Here is a 15,373-nt window from a genome sequence, read left to right on the forward strand (position 1 = left end):
GTACATTTATCCGAACTTGAAGCCAAGATTCATCCCCATCTTCAACTACATCCCTCATCATGGACGGCTGACGACCTCACCTCACACTTTAACTAAAAAATGACAGACGTTTTAGACCAAGTAGCTCCACTCAAACTCAAGCAACTGAGGAAAACCAAATCAAAACCCTGGTTTAACGTGGAGCTGAATGATGAACGACGTCAGCTCAGACAAACGGAAAGGTCTTGGAGACAAAACCCCTCGACCTTGCACCTAACACAACTTAGATCTGCTCGGCGGTCGCACAAAAATCACATCTTCAGTGAAAAGGCATCTTTTTTCCGCAGCCAACTAGAGCGGGAAAAAAACAGACCAAGAGAACTCTTCAACATTGTTAAAAGCCAAACTAACTGCACTCCCTCTCAAGAAATCGAAGCCACCAATGAGCGTTGTGAAGAAATTGCCACCTTCTTCACTAATAAAGTCTCTAAAATTGACCAATCCTTCCTACAATCTGCTAACCCTCCTTCCCCCTTAACCTGTCCCCCTTCAACCACCCTCGACCACTCAGAAAGAGTTCTGAACAAGGACAAACAGACCTACCTCCAGCTAAAAAACAATGCGCATTGGTCCGACATTGAGCTAATGTCGGTAAGCGAGGTCGTCAATATAATTTCTAAGCTAAAACCTTCCTCCCACACCATGGACCCCCTCCCATCCACAATTATAAAAGAACTCAACCACACCATTTCCCTTTTCTGGACAAAAATCATCAATGCCTCTCTGACCTCAGGCTGTGTCCCAGACTCCCTTCAACTAGGACAAATTACACCCATTCTCAAGAAACCTGGGGCGGACGCTAATGATCTTAACAACCTCAGACCTATCTCTAACCTCCCATTCCTTGCTAAAACATTAGAGAAATGTGTTCTCCACCAACTCAATAAACACATTGATGAGTTCAACCTCCTCGACGCCTTTCAATCTGGATTCAGAAAAGGCTGTAGCATGGAAACAGCTATGCTCAACGTCTCCGACGACATTCACAAGGCCCCAGACGAAGGTGATGCCTGCCTACTCATCCTTATTGACCTATCTGCGGCATTCGACACAGTAAACCATCCAGCCCTTCTGGAGACCCTGTCGAAGCGTTCCGGTATCAATGGCACAGTACTTAAATGGGCCACCTCCTTCCTTCAACACCGCTCGCAACAAATTAAAATCAACTCCTGTCTCTCAAAGCCAACAAAAGTCACACTTGGGGTCCCACAAGGCTCGATCCTCTCCCCGTCCCTCTTCAGTCTCTTCATGGAGCCCCTCACAATCATATTGAAAAAAGCTGGAGAGAATTACCACCTCTACGCGGACGACACCCAAATCTATTTCAGGATCAAGTCTCCCAGCGACATCCAACTCCTCAATACCACCCTAACTGAGATCCAAACTTGGTTCTATGTTAACCACTTAAAACTCAACCCAGACAAAACGGAACTAATCCTATTCTCTCCTAAAAGTAAACATCGTCCAATCCAAGAGTGGCCAAAGAATCTGACTGCCCTAAACTGCCCCTTACCCTATCTGACTCAGTTAAGTCTCTAGGCATCACCCTTGACAAGAACTTATCAATGGAGGCCCACATCAAACACTCTGCAAAAAGTGCTCTTTTCTCTCTAAAGCACCTCAAGAAATTGAAATCTTTTCTACCCCACGATGACCTCAAGACAGTAGTCCAATCCCTAGTTCTCTCTTAAATCGACTATGGGAACGCCATCCTTACAGGGACTCCAAAAGCTCACCTAGCCCCTCTAAGGGCAGTGCTGAACATGTCCGCTCGTCTCGTATCTGGAGTTAAAAGATTTGAACACATCACTCCAGCCCTCAACTGCCTCAATTGGCTACCCATGGAAGGGAGGTGTATCTATAAGCTGGCCTGCATCACACATAAAACCCTTCACTCTCCTGCCCCCACCTACCTAAATAACAAACTGGTAAGAGCAGGTCAAACCAGATCGCTGAGAAGCTCCAACTCACTCCTTCTTATTCCTCCGAAACTGAAAAAAAAAACACCCAATACCGATCGTTTTCTGGCAATGCTCCCAGGATATGGAACGCTCACCCGGGAATCCTCCGATGCAACCCCTCCTTCTCCTGTTTCAAAAGGGACCTGAAACTCCATCTCCTTAACAAATACTTTCCTGACCAACGTTAACTTACCTAGCCATCTATATCTGAGTTGTCTCCTCTCTCTCTGGACATGCAAGGTCAGTGGGTGACCGGACAATGTCATTCCCTCCTTTCTCTTTTTATTGTTCTCTCCCCCTCCGCTGCACTGCATATGTATTTCCCATGCTGTATTTTTTCTCTGTGGTTTGCTTCCTTACTGCCGGCCTACTATGTAATATAATTGTCTTTCTGTTTTTTATTGTCTGTATGTAAAGCGCTCTGATACCTACGAGTCAAGCTAACGCTATATAAAACTTAAAAAAAAAAATAAAAAAAACGCTCGCTGAAATATCCTCGCAGTAGGACAGTGCGCACACATTACCCGGTGCCAACTAGGATTTTTCCCCTTCGCCATGCCCCTGTACCTGCGCAAGTGGGCAGGGACACAACCCACCTTCCTAAAAGGAGATGCATGATTGGGGGTGCCTATGAGAAAAAGCCCAGACCCAATCACGTAACTCCTACAAAAATAACGTTCAGATGAACGTTTTAATTGCAGTGGCCATTTGCTGCTGCCCCCCTGACGTCAGGGCCACGGTTCATGTTTGGGTGGGCCAGGCTCATGTTTGGGTGGGCCTGACCTACTCGGCCCACCCGCTAGAACCAGGCCAGACTCTATCTCTCAGCGAGACCCCTATGCTGCTCTTGCGATCACCCCCTATATGAGCCTCTCCCTCTCATCAGCATTTACCGGTGTCTGTCTCTCTGTGAGCTTCCTACAAAGGTCTGTCTTTTGCTACCGGTCACTTACTGTTTCTTTTCTCTGGGTCACCATCTCTCTGCGCTCTGCCTCATAATAAGAAAGCCCCCCACTCTTGTGATATGGGATGTTTCATATCTCTGAATAGAGCGCGCGTATACCACGCCTCGTTTTATTTACGTCTGCAGGATAACAACAAGTAAAAGGGCCATAAGGATTGCATAACAATGCTCTCCTGTGGGAGCACAGGGTACAGTGACTGGCGAAGAAAACCTCAAGTGCCCATCGATGCCATTTTAGAGGAAAGCGCTACATTGAAATATCACTTAAGAAAGTGAAACAGTTGCTTCCAGAAAGCAACTTCAGAACAGCTGTTGAAGCACTGGTAGTCTCACATCTGGATGGACTAACACTCTGCTAGATCACCTCACTGACTCCAAATCCACCTCCCTGACCCCGCCTAACCCCATATGGGCATCATACAGTCCCTGCATGCTTCTTCCAGGGCTGGAAGGATTATGATCACATCACCCCCATCCTAATGGAGTGCCCTTGGCTCTCCTTGCTGACCTGCACCATCTTCAAAACCAGCGGCATTATTTACGAAGCCATCACGATCAGCACTCCTGCATAGCTTGCAAACAAATTCACCATCTCCTGTGGTTCTCGGCACACCCACAGGCAGAACCTGCCAAGACGCCATCGAACAGAAGGTAAAGAGGTGTAGAAAAGCACGGCTGCAGGCTTTTTCCATCTATGCACCCAGGATCTGGAACAAGATCCGTAAATAAATCAGGACTACTCCATTACTGCTTCAATTTAGGAAAGAGTTGAAGACACATCTTTTCAAAAAACATGCATCACAAAGCAGTCACTGTACACTTCTCTCGAACCCAACTATTTTCCCTATCATTTGTTTGTTTGTTTGCTCCTGACTCTGTACAGCATTTTACTGCTTTTTTGCAAGGTACACACTACATAAATACCACATACCTACACACATGCATTGATAAATAAGAGACTCCAAACAAAAAGAAAAACCTAGCATAATGCATAATGTACTAGAAAATATATTTTCACAATTATACGGTTCCCCCATGTGGCTTGGTGATCAGTATAGCTGTAACAAGTAATAGGGAACGGGTAAGGTGAGTTGCCTCCATTATAGTTGGACCTAATTTCATTTTGAATGCAACTTTAATTCGTGTAATGGCTGCTTGCAAGTTAGTTGTAAGGGGACAAACAGGATGCGAAGAAAAGTAGGAACAAGTATAAATTGTTGAGATATCACAGTGTGTACACTGTTTTGTAGGAAGGACTAGGTGGTGCACATAATGTAAAAAATCCAAACATGGATTGAAGTATAGAGGAAATAATCAAGGAGGTTGAAGAGACAGTATTTATTTATCCAGGTTACATCACAGTGATCTATCACTGCTTAGGAAGGGGCTCATTGATTATTTGGGCATCAGTCCGCCAGGTAGCTGGATGCTCTGGCCTCTGCTCCCCTGGTCAAGGACCACCTTCCAGATATGGAGCTCCCTGCCACACTGGTGGGGATCTCTGTGCCTTCAGCACAGCGACTTGATTGACGGTTGCACTGAAGGTGCAGACTAATGTCAAGCGTGTTAGGCCTGATCTTCATTCAGTTTTTGTTTTTCTGAAACAAAATCAGGAAACTTTGGTATCTTGCAAGGCGGGGTGGGAAAGGGTAGTCATGCTGACAATATGGAGGAGATTCCGTCACTCTGACTAGGCAGCTTGGTGGTGAACAGGCCACTTGAACACATTTGTTTGAAGGTGGAGAAAGCTGGGGCTCTCATGTAGTAACCCCAATGCTTGCATAGTCTCTAAATGAGGTGTAGGAGCAGCAAGCTTGCCAGAACAAGACCTGCACCAAAATATAGTGGAGCAATTTTTCCAACAAAGTTTAAATAAAGCCTAAAGTCTTTGTTTCTCATGATGATATGGTCACATTTATGACAAATTTAACCCACAAGTTTAAATATGATAAAATGATGGAGTACTACTATCACCAAATTTGCTGCTTTACACTGCATAATTTTCCTTTTAATGCCACATAATTTAGTCAAACCAGAAGCATAATTTGACCCTCCCATGCTACATAATTCCAGTTGTAGCAAGCATCAGTTATATGCGCCAAAATATTCTAGGTAGAAAAATTCAACAGTAGTAACCACATGTTATGTTTCACAAATAGGCCAAGGCTGTCATTTAGTTATAAAAATATATTTGTGATTTTAATGATAGTTATAACTCATTTTTTTAATATATATTCATATATTTCGTTATCTTTTCAGTCATTTCATTTTTTTTTTAAATTGAAAACAGTACAGTGTTAATAAATATGAACAGAAAAAAGGAATATTATATCACATATATCCTTAGCCATCGTAACAAAACACATTATCAAGTTCATCAAAAAAGATGCTGACAATATGGTCGATGTATCGTTGACGGAAGCAATGCGGTAGATGGAAGCTAAGCGCGTTTCGGCAAAACTGCCTTCATCCAGGGGACCGTCTATTGCAATAAAGTTTTATATGAGCGACTGTGATGGAAATGGTTTAAAATAGCAAAAGATTGTATGAGTTGAAGATCAGTGGAAAAAGTCTCAATTATGAGTACTTATCCAGTATAGATAATATGAGAGGTACAACATCAGCTCTCAACCTTTTGTACGAATGTAATCACATAATTTAAGGAGTCCTCTTTGATAATATACGGGCACGATTATGGAAATATCTCCCTCAATATATTCTTAATGGTACCTTCAATGTTCCTTGAGCTATAGCTCACCGCGGCTTCTTGAAAATACGCTGTTTACTTCAAATCTTCTCTTATCTTGTTTCTAGAAAAAGGTGCCTTAATGTTTTTAATGAGATTGTACCGCGTTTGACGCCGACAGAGGTTTCGTTGAGGCCCCCTCCATCGATAATTAAGAAATAAAGGACCGCTTTGATGCACCTTTTTCTAAAAACAAGATAACAGAAGATTTGAAGTAAACAACGTATTTTCAAGAAGCCGCAGTGAGCTATGTAGGAGAGTAGGGTCTGCTATCCTATGGTCACCCCATTTTTTTGCTTTTTGCTTCACTGGTTTTCGACTTAATGTGGCTGTGGGCCTGCTAATCAGACCCACAGCCCTGCTGTTCTCTCTCTAAATTCACAACCATGTACTTTAGGTACATCACCAATTGGGATTGGGTCACCTTATGAGCCCCTGTACAGAGTACTATAGGTACCCAGGGCATAGGTGCATCCAAGGCCTACCAGGGGCTGCAGCATATCTTTTGCCACCCCTGGCTGGCCATCCAAACTGGCACAACTGGCTGATCACTCAGCTGGGGCAAGGTCGTGTAATCACGCCTTGCTTAGATATAGTATACCTATGTCTAACCTTATATCTGGACACATATACACCTATAAGTCACTCCTATGGCAGGCCTTAACAATCCTGAAGGCAGAGTGCTTGCTTTTATGTGAGATGGTGCTCTAGCATGAGCTGAGCCTGTCTGCAGCTTTTGGAACCATGTCCTTATAGCTGTTCTGGGATATTGCCATACCATATACTCTTAAGTGCATTATGTACCTCGCGGTCAGATGCTATCTTTGGTTTGGCTTTATCAAAAAATGTCGTGTACGGTGTCATATGCTTTGGAATGCTACCCCCTCGCCAATTCTGGCGACGGGGGTAGCATTCCACCCTTCTAGAGTGAAAAGACATGTTACTTCCATTAATCCCGGTTAAAGTTAACCAGAGCCTCAGCATCACAAAATGGATGCTGCTGCCACAGACACAAGTCTGGCCTCCTACTGCTAGACGAAACTCCGGCAGGGGAAGCCTGGACAATAGGTTTCCTGTCACAGGGAGGTGCTAGCACCACCCCAGACAGGATATAGTGGATTGGGACAGGGAGGGCTGAATGAAACTAGACACTGCCTGGGGCACACAAGGTGTCCCATGCATAGGCCAGTTCAAACCGGTGCTGGGGAACTCCAGCCCCAGCTCTGGTACGAAACTGGACAAAAGGAAAGGGGTGTAACCACCCCCTTCCTGGGTCCCACCTATAGGAGGGACCTAGCAGGTAATCCAGCCCCTAGATTTGGTATATAGGTAGGAGCTGAGTCCCAAGACTTTAGATAATCCTGACTGAAACTCTGATATGAAACTCTGGACCCTTCGACATCCTACTCGACGTAGAAGACTGAAGAATCTCCCTTGTGGTCAAGGAGTGACCACCCTGTGCAAGCAGGCACCATCAAGCGCTCAACTGTTTGCTTTGTTGTTGCTCCGCCGGAGCTCGAATGACAGAGCCTGAGAAGAACCAGACTCCCAGACATCCAACAGCCCGATCCACAGCCACAGCAAAGCTGAGACCCGTGGAGGCGACGAGAGACGTGGGACCAGCCATCTTGGAAAGCCAGTGAAGTGCTTTCCGTGCAGCTCCTGAGGCACCCTCGAAGCTGTGCATTGGGGAGTGAGAAGCCTCAGCCCCGAGCATCCTTTGCACCAAAGATCGCCTCTCCACACTCACTGAGTGCTGCGTGGGGTCCTTTTGCATTTTCCTGCTTGACGCGTCTGTCCGGTCACTTGCCCGTTGGCTAGTGGCCTCTGTGACAATGAACCTTTGATTTTCCAATGCCGGTCTGGTTGCTCCAGAATGGCCCTTGCTCCCCTGAAAAGGAGCAGCCCATCAGACCTTGCTGGTCTGATCCAGAAGCCATCTTCTATTCCTGCGTGGGTTGCATTTGCCAAGGCCTGTTGACTCCGAATCGAGAACCAACACTGCCGACAGCGAGAACCTTTGTGGGACAGTCCATGTCCAGCACGTGGTTGTTGTCGACGCCTCCTTGTCCACGTGGCAGCGGAGACAAACTTCACGACAGCACCTGATTGCAGCCCGACATCGCCTGGTTCCTTCCTGGTTCCATCCTGGTCACGGGCTAGTGACCCAGACTCTGTCCCCTCTGCTTTCAGGTACTCTTCATCCTCGATCCACCCTTGGATCCAACCGGACTCTTCTCTCCTGGTCGCCTGCAGCATCTTTTCTCCAAGGCTCCATAGAACTCCACGACGAAACCCGACACACTTTGACACCTATGCACCCGCTTCCTGTGGGTGAGGTAACGCGAGTACTGCGGTGCGCCTGTAGAGGTTTACACCCCTAGTGTCCTAGTTTCAAGTGGTTAAGTTCTAGTCCAGTCGGAAGACTCCTAAATCTCTAAACTTTCTATCTTTACGCATCCATTGACTTCTATGTGTGCACGCGTGTGCATTTCGACACTGTACCCGCATCCTGTTGCCCTCCTGCTCCCTAACTGCTGTTAGTCCAGTGTAGCCCCAGCGATTCCCAAGGCCCTAGGCCTTACCATTGTTCGTGACGTGGTTCTTATACCACTATTTTAGTATATGGTTTTTCGGGCCACCAGGGCCTATCCATATTTGTGCAACTTTTGTATGTTATATTAAGTTACTTGTTATGCGCTTGTGCTCCTGTGCTCATAAAGAGTTCAGGGGGTTGTTTAGAAATAAATACATATATATTTTGAATATATAACCTGTGTGGTGTCCTTTCATTTGGTATTAAAAGGATTGCTGGCTTCACATGCCCTCTTGATTTTAGCCTAAGACTGCTTTGTCCATGCTACCACTAGGATAGCTGGTCTATAAGGTTGACTTTACAACCATCACCATAAGGGTTGTTTGGACTGGTGCAAGGTGCTCACTAGAATAGTGAACATCATATACCAGGCCAACTTCTCACAAGCTATAAATAAAGGACCGCTTTGAGGCACCTTTTTCTAAAAACAAGATAACAGAAGATTTGAAGTAAACAACGCATTTTCAAGAAGCCACTGTGAGCTACAGCGCAAGGAACATCGAAGGTACCATTAAGAATATATTGAGGGATATTTCCATAATCGTGGCTGTATATTATCAAAGAGGACACCTTAAATTATGTGATTACATTCGTACAAAAGGTTGAGACCTGATGTCGTACCGCTCATATTATCTATACTGGATAAGAACTCATAATTAAGACTTTTTCCACTGATCTTCAACTCATACAATCTTTCGCTATTTTCAACCATTTCCATCACAGTCGCATATATAAAACTTTATTGCAATAGACGGTCCCCTGATGAAGGCAGTTTTTCCGAAACGTGCGTAGCTTCCATCTACCGCATTGCTTCCGTCAACGATACATCGACCATATTGTCAACATCTTTTTTGATGAACTTGATAATGTGTTTTGTTATGATGGCTAAGGATATATGTGATTTAATATTCCTTTTTTCTGTTTATATTTATTGACACTGTACTATTTTACAATTTAAAAAAAAATGAAATGACTTAAAAGATAAAGAAGTATATGAATATGTATTAAAAAAATGAGTTATAACCATCATTAAAATCACAAATATATTTTTATAACTAAATGACAGCCTTGGCCTATTTGTGAAACATAACATGTGGTTACTACTGTTGAATTTTTCTACCTAGAATATTTTGGCGCATATAACTGATGCTTGCTATAAACTCTTTACCTACTGATGTTTAAGCCCTACGTGTAGCGAGTCTATAAGTTATGTAGGGGTCCCCTTTTTTCAAAACTGCATAATTGCAGTTGCCCTGTATATAGACCAACCAATATGGATGACAAGTGACTACTACACTTTGCAGCCCTTGTTGTCTTATGTAGCATTTCCACATTGATTTACACACTTACATGAGTCATTGTCTCTTAATAATATGTGTCTGAGGTAAAGAGCTCTTGACATCTGACTTTGGGGTGAGTAGCACTATAAAAGAAATTAAATACACATGAGAAAGGGTATATATAGAGATGAGGGGAATCAATGATGGTTGATAGTGAGGGTATCTGTGTAGAAGGAGGTCTTTGGTGCAGGGATGTAATGAAGGCCCCTGCAGTGCGGAGCAGAAAACCACCTTTAGCTATGTTTCATTGCCCAGGGATGTCGTACAGGTCTAAGAGTTAATCTTCCGGGTATAAACTGGTTTTATTCCAATAGATCCTATATCCCCTGTGTGCCCCGCAGGGACGGCTCTTCTGCCAATGGCAGAGGAGCGTTGCCACACTGCCAGCAGATGATAAATAAAACAATAATAACACTTATTATCATTTTATTTATCTCAGGTCTGGGCTGCTTAGGTCTGACAGGAGGGGGAGGGCCATAGCAGGGAGGAGTACTGTGCACTTATAAGTGCGCATGGCAGTTTGGCCAACCTCCTAAGGCCGGTTAAACAAACATGTGTACTTATGTTTCTCCAACCCAGCTGTGTTCCACATCTGGGTTGGAGCAACCCCACAGTCTCCCAGGAACCGTCTGAGCGGCCAGAGAGGCCACTCAGACCAATCCAGGCGCTCCTCTCATGCTATGAGAGCAGCGTCTGGATTGGGTAGGGAGTCTGTGCCTCCAGGCCCATGCACACACTTCCGGAGGAGGAGCAGGAGCAACGAGGCATCTTTTTTTTTATTTCCCAACCCCAGGAAAGAGAGGAGGAGCATTAATGACCTGCAGTTCAGCAGTAGCCTCGGGGACTGCAGCTGAAGAGAAGCTTCAGAAACCTTAGAGTGAGGTGTGTTATAGAACTTGAGGTTAAGCAGGGTAAGCAGGTGCTTTTTAGAACAAAGGATTAGCAGGAGCGTCTGGGAACTAAGACTGAGGATGCAGCCTTTGGGGCTTGAGTGTAAACTGGAGCCTTGAGGATCTACATTGAGCATGGCATATGCTGGGAACCTAAGAGTGAGCCTGTTGGGCCTGTGGGTCAAAGGGAGCTTTGGAAATCTAGTGGCGAGTAGGAACCCCCGGGTATTTTTGTGTGGAGAGCACCAGGAGAGTTGGGATTAAACAGAAGCGTCAGGGAATCTCATGGTGAACATGATCTTCACTGATCTGAGGGTAAGCAGGAGCTTCCAGATAAGAATGAGAAAGAGATACAGGGCCTAACGGCGAACAGGGATCTTAGCAGAACTAATGTTGAGCAGGATTCCAAGACACCAGGGAGTGAACAGAATTGCAAGGACACCTAAAAGTGAGCAGAAGCCTCTTGGGTACTCTGTGTGAGTAGGATCATCAGGGGTGTCTCTGAGCGGGAGTCTCAGAGGAAACTTTATAAATAAATAAATAAACCCGAGAGAGGAAATAAGTTAAACGGTCCTGAGGATCAGTGGGTAGTTTTATGACCAACTGATGAATAGCAGGAGTTTCACTGTGGTAGGTCCTTCAGAGTGATTAGAAGTCAGACCTAAGCGTGAACATAACTCGCTGAGGACATGTAGGTCACTGGACGGTGGGGACAAGAGAGAGAAGAGCACGGATCATGGGGGGGAGAAGCAAACAGGAAAGCGAGAAGCACCCAAAAATGACAGCATCAAAAGCAGGGGCAGAGATGTATATGAGGGCGCGAACAACACTGAATGTGAGGAGGTGTGTGAGAAGTACACAAGAGAGAAACACAACACAGTGGTGGGCATTTAGAGTGAGTACACAGAAGCGAGAAGGAAAGAGCTAAAATAACACATGCACTCTCATGGAGAGCTTAACCCAAAAGGAAAAGGTTTGCTAAAAGTGATCAGCGGAAGGCTAGAAGCCAGTCAATAAGAGAGACGGTAAGCAGACTACGCTCTAAGGGAGGGACAGATAAAAGATGGACAAGCTGGGAAAATGAAAGCCATTGAAATAGAAGCAAGCAAAAAAGACTGACAAAGGCAACCAAACGTAAGTAATGACAAGCTGTAAGCCCCTGTAAGTTCTTGAACTGTCTGGAAAGCTCGACCTACAAGTACACTTCACCCATTATAAGACAGGCTTCCCAGCAGCTTCTAGACTTGCTGATTTACAAAATGCATACATTTACATTTTTTTCAGGTAACAGGTACAATGGAGAGAAAGCGTGTTTCTTCCTTAGCTGTTTGTCCCTTCTCTCGCTTCATATCACAGGAGACCCTATATTTCCTTGTCAGCCGGAGGCTAGTGGAGATCGTAGTTAACTGTTCAGGAGTGGCTGTTTTGAACAAAAATGATAGGATCTGTTTCCGTAAAAGTAAGAAAGCTTGTAAATGTGGTTCCCAGTACATACTGTCCACTTTGACCTCTGTGTAGTACCTTCAAGCAGAGTTCAAGCAGATATCAGCAACAATTTCTTTGCTGACTCCCTGTTCATCATCTTTTATTTTCGTTGTTCTTTTCTCTGTCTGTTCCCTCCTCTCCCCTATTTTGCTGTTCCTCTCTGCCTCTCTCATTCCCCCACATGCTTTCTCTCTGTTCCCTCCACCTCGTCTTTTATATGCCCCTCTACCTTTTTTTCTCCTTTCAAACTTCTCTCTGTCCCCCTCAGCAACTTTCTGTATCAATTTTCCGCTCCTTAATCTGCCTTATCTTCTTCTGGGATCCTCTTTTCATTCATCGTCTGTTCTTCTTTGTCTCAGCTGAGCGACCCTTGCTTATTTTCTTCTCTCACTGGTCACTCTCACTGTTCCAACCTTCTGCCTTTCCTTCTCTGTAGATATCCTTCTCTCCTCCTTTCTCACCATCCTTTTTTTTCACATTTTCACACTCTCTAGTAGTACTACTGCCTGTGAACTCTTAAGTCTACGTTCAGTAGCACAGCGCTTCTTCTGGCACTATCACTCATGGTCGCCTGTCAAATCCTGCAAGGAATGTATATATTTGCTACGTTTTTCATCTTTAAATACGTCCCATTACGTGAAAGTTTCCTCAATACTCCAATGTGTAATACAACTAAAGAACCTATTTTGGCTTGTACTTCTGTCAACCAACTATTTTATAATCCTGCAACCCCCTCAGATGTGTCAGTAAAAATTACCATTTGTCCTGAATTTTGACCCTTTGTCTTGAATTCCTACTGCCACAGTCCAGAATTCACCTTCTTGCCAGGTGGTTCCCCTAGGCTAGACTTGTACCGGGCTCCCCGGTTCCAAGGTCGGCCGCATCCTCTCCCTAGCTCCCTGTCTGCAGGGGTATCTCCGGGATCTCCCTCCCTGGTGACCCTCGGGCGGCTTTCCTTCTCTTTCAGTAACATCATCCCCTCCGTCTCCCTTCCCTGGCAGAGGTCCCCGTCTCTTGTCGCTCCGTGTTGAACACCGTGTCCCTCTCGTGCCGCCCTTGAAGCTCTCCAGGCCGCCCTGTCATGGAGGCGAGGGGGACGCGCCCTGTCAGCGCGAGGCCCTGACAAGACACCGCCCGCGCAGTCTTACTGTATAAGGAAACGGACCGGCTCATCTCCCCTCGACGGGTGGGGAACTGGAGCGGGTGCGTATGCTCCCTCACCTCCTTGGGGTGGGTGGCGGCCATGGGATGGGCTTCAAGTGACAGGAGGAGGACAGGGAATGTCTGGTACAACTTCCCCGAGCCGGGGCAGTGGCTTTAGGGCCTCATTACGAAGACTGAGTAATGAATTCTCTGAAGTACCCCCATTTTAGCTTGCAACACCTCAAGCCTGGCCAGTTGCACGCCAATACTGCCTTGCACGGCTGGCTGGCTCATCTTGACAACCACAGTCCTGCTCCTTGATGTAGGTGGCTGCCTCGCTGCAGGTTACAGCAGCAAGGCAGCTTCACAGTGGATTCTCAGACTTAGATCCAAACAGGAGGGAGACAGACAGCTCAGCAGTAGTTCAGCTTCCGGTAATATATCTACCCTTCACTGGTGTGTAGGGTCTCGTCGGGGTCCAGCTGAACTCTCAATTACTGGCTCAAAGGTGACACTATGCATCCTCCTCTGGTATCCAAAGTGACAAGTCTGGCCAGCTGCACGTCTGCCTTTTTCAAATTTCCCAGCATTCTCTGTTGCTTTTCATGTTTTTCTGGGTTTAGAAGACAAAAGTCACAGGTAAGACCAACCTGGACGGGTCAAGCTGGTTTGTAGATTCCAGGCCACAAAGGTTTTGGACGTCTCCTCAAAGAACATCAAGAACAGAGGAAGTGGGGTGAGTGGGTTTCACTCAAAGGGGTGGGCGGCAGTCTGAAAAAGTAGATGTACAAGATAGAACACAGTGTGACCTGGGAAGGACAACAGCCAGGCTTGGATGTATGTCCAGCCTGGCCAAATCCAGGCCTCCAAAAGGAAAGCCACCATCTTGAGTAGCACTCATACACACACTCTCGCTCTATCCCTCTCTCTCTGTACATGTTCCACACATGACGAAGGCACTGGACGGACCTTTCCTTGGGCATCCCAGTGCAATGGTAAAGGTAACAAGCATTGGCATAGCCAATAGATCTCGCTTTTGGAACCTTATAAATGTTTAGCCAGAGTCTGTGTTTAGTCTGTGCGTCAGTTGTCCCGAGACTCTATTGGCGTTTTATCCAGAATTAGAGGCATGTTACTACATGGACTTTTGGCAGGATGTACTAATGCAGCAAACACAATTTGAAGGACGGCTTCACTGTTGCTCACGTGTCCAAAGCAAAAGGCATAACAGGTAAGAAAGACTACCAGGGCAGATACCTGTTGTAACTTGTGTTTCCCTGCTGCTCAGCTTGTATGTATGATGTGTGGAATGTTAGATGATTGGAATGTTGGTGTGCTGTGAATGTCAGTTGAGTGAGGGCTGAGCAGCAGGACAGCTGCTCCTGATGGGGTTTTCCTTTATATCTTAACTAACTAACTTAAATAAAGTAACCTGATCTATATTACATGAAGTATCCATCTTCTCTTTGAGTACAACATTTTGGCGACATTTGGGGACTTTTCTGAAAAGAATCAACGCGTGCAAAGGAAAAAGACTATATGAAAACTTCATTCTTGCCAAGGAAAGAAAAGATAAAGTACCGGTGAAGAGGGAGAAAGAAGACTAAAGGTAAAAAAAGAAAATTTAAGTTTTGATGAAAAGTGCGTGTGTGACTGGCAAACAAACCCCATCAGTGACCCTGACATCGGTCGCCCTGAAACTAAGGTTTGCCAGATTGGATTTGTTAAATTTACCAGCAGAAGTGTGGAGTATCACTGTACTCTACCTGAAGATCAGAATTTGTCATCTTGATAAGGCAAATGACATTACCTCTGTGACTGTTCAAAAAGAAAATTAAACTTTGACAAGGCACAAGAGATAAGCAGCGCTGTGAGATTAGCACTGTCAATGTTGAAAGAGAATGAAATTTTGTCAAGGCAGAAGAGATTAGCGCTAGGACAGTCAAAAAAAAAGACAGAGACAGAACTAACGCTGTGACTGTTAAAAAAGGAAGTGCTCTGTTTTTGTTAAAAAAAAGAGGAAGAACTAGCGCTGTGACTATTAAAAAGGAAGTGCTCTGTTTTAGTTAAAAGGAGCAAGAGCAACTGTTGACAAACAGAGGTTATAACCGCTTTGTGTTTGGAAACTGTAGCGCAAAATGACCCATGGTAAAGTGATTTTGTTAGACGTTAACAACAAAATATGATCGGCGTTTGAGGCGATTTGTGA

This window comes from Lissotriton helveticus, chromosome 5_1 (assembly GCF_964261635.1).
Source record: "Lissotriton helveticus chromosome 5_1, aLisHel1.1, whole genome shotgun sequence".
In the NCBI taxonomy this organism is placed as follows: domain Eukaryota; kingdom Metazoa; phylum Chordata; class Amphibia; order Caudata; family Salamandridae; genus Lissotriton; species Lissotriton helveticus.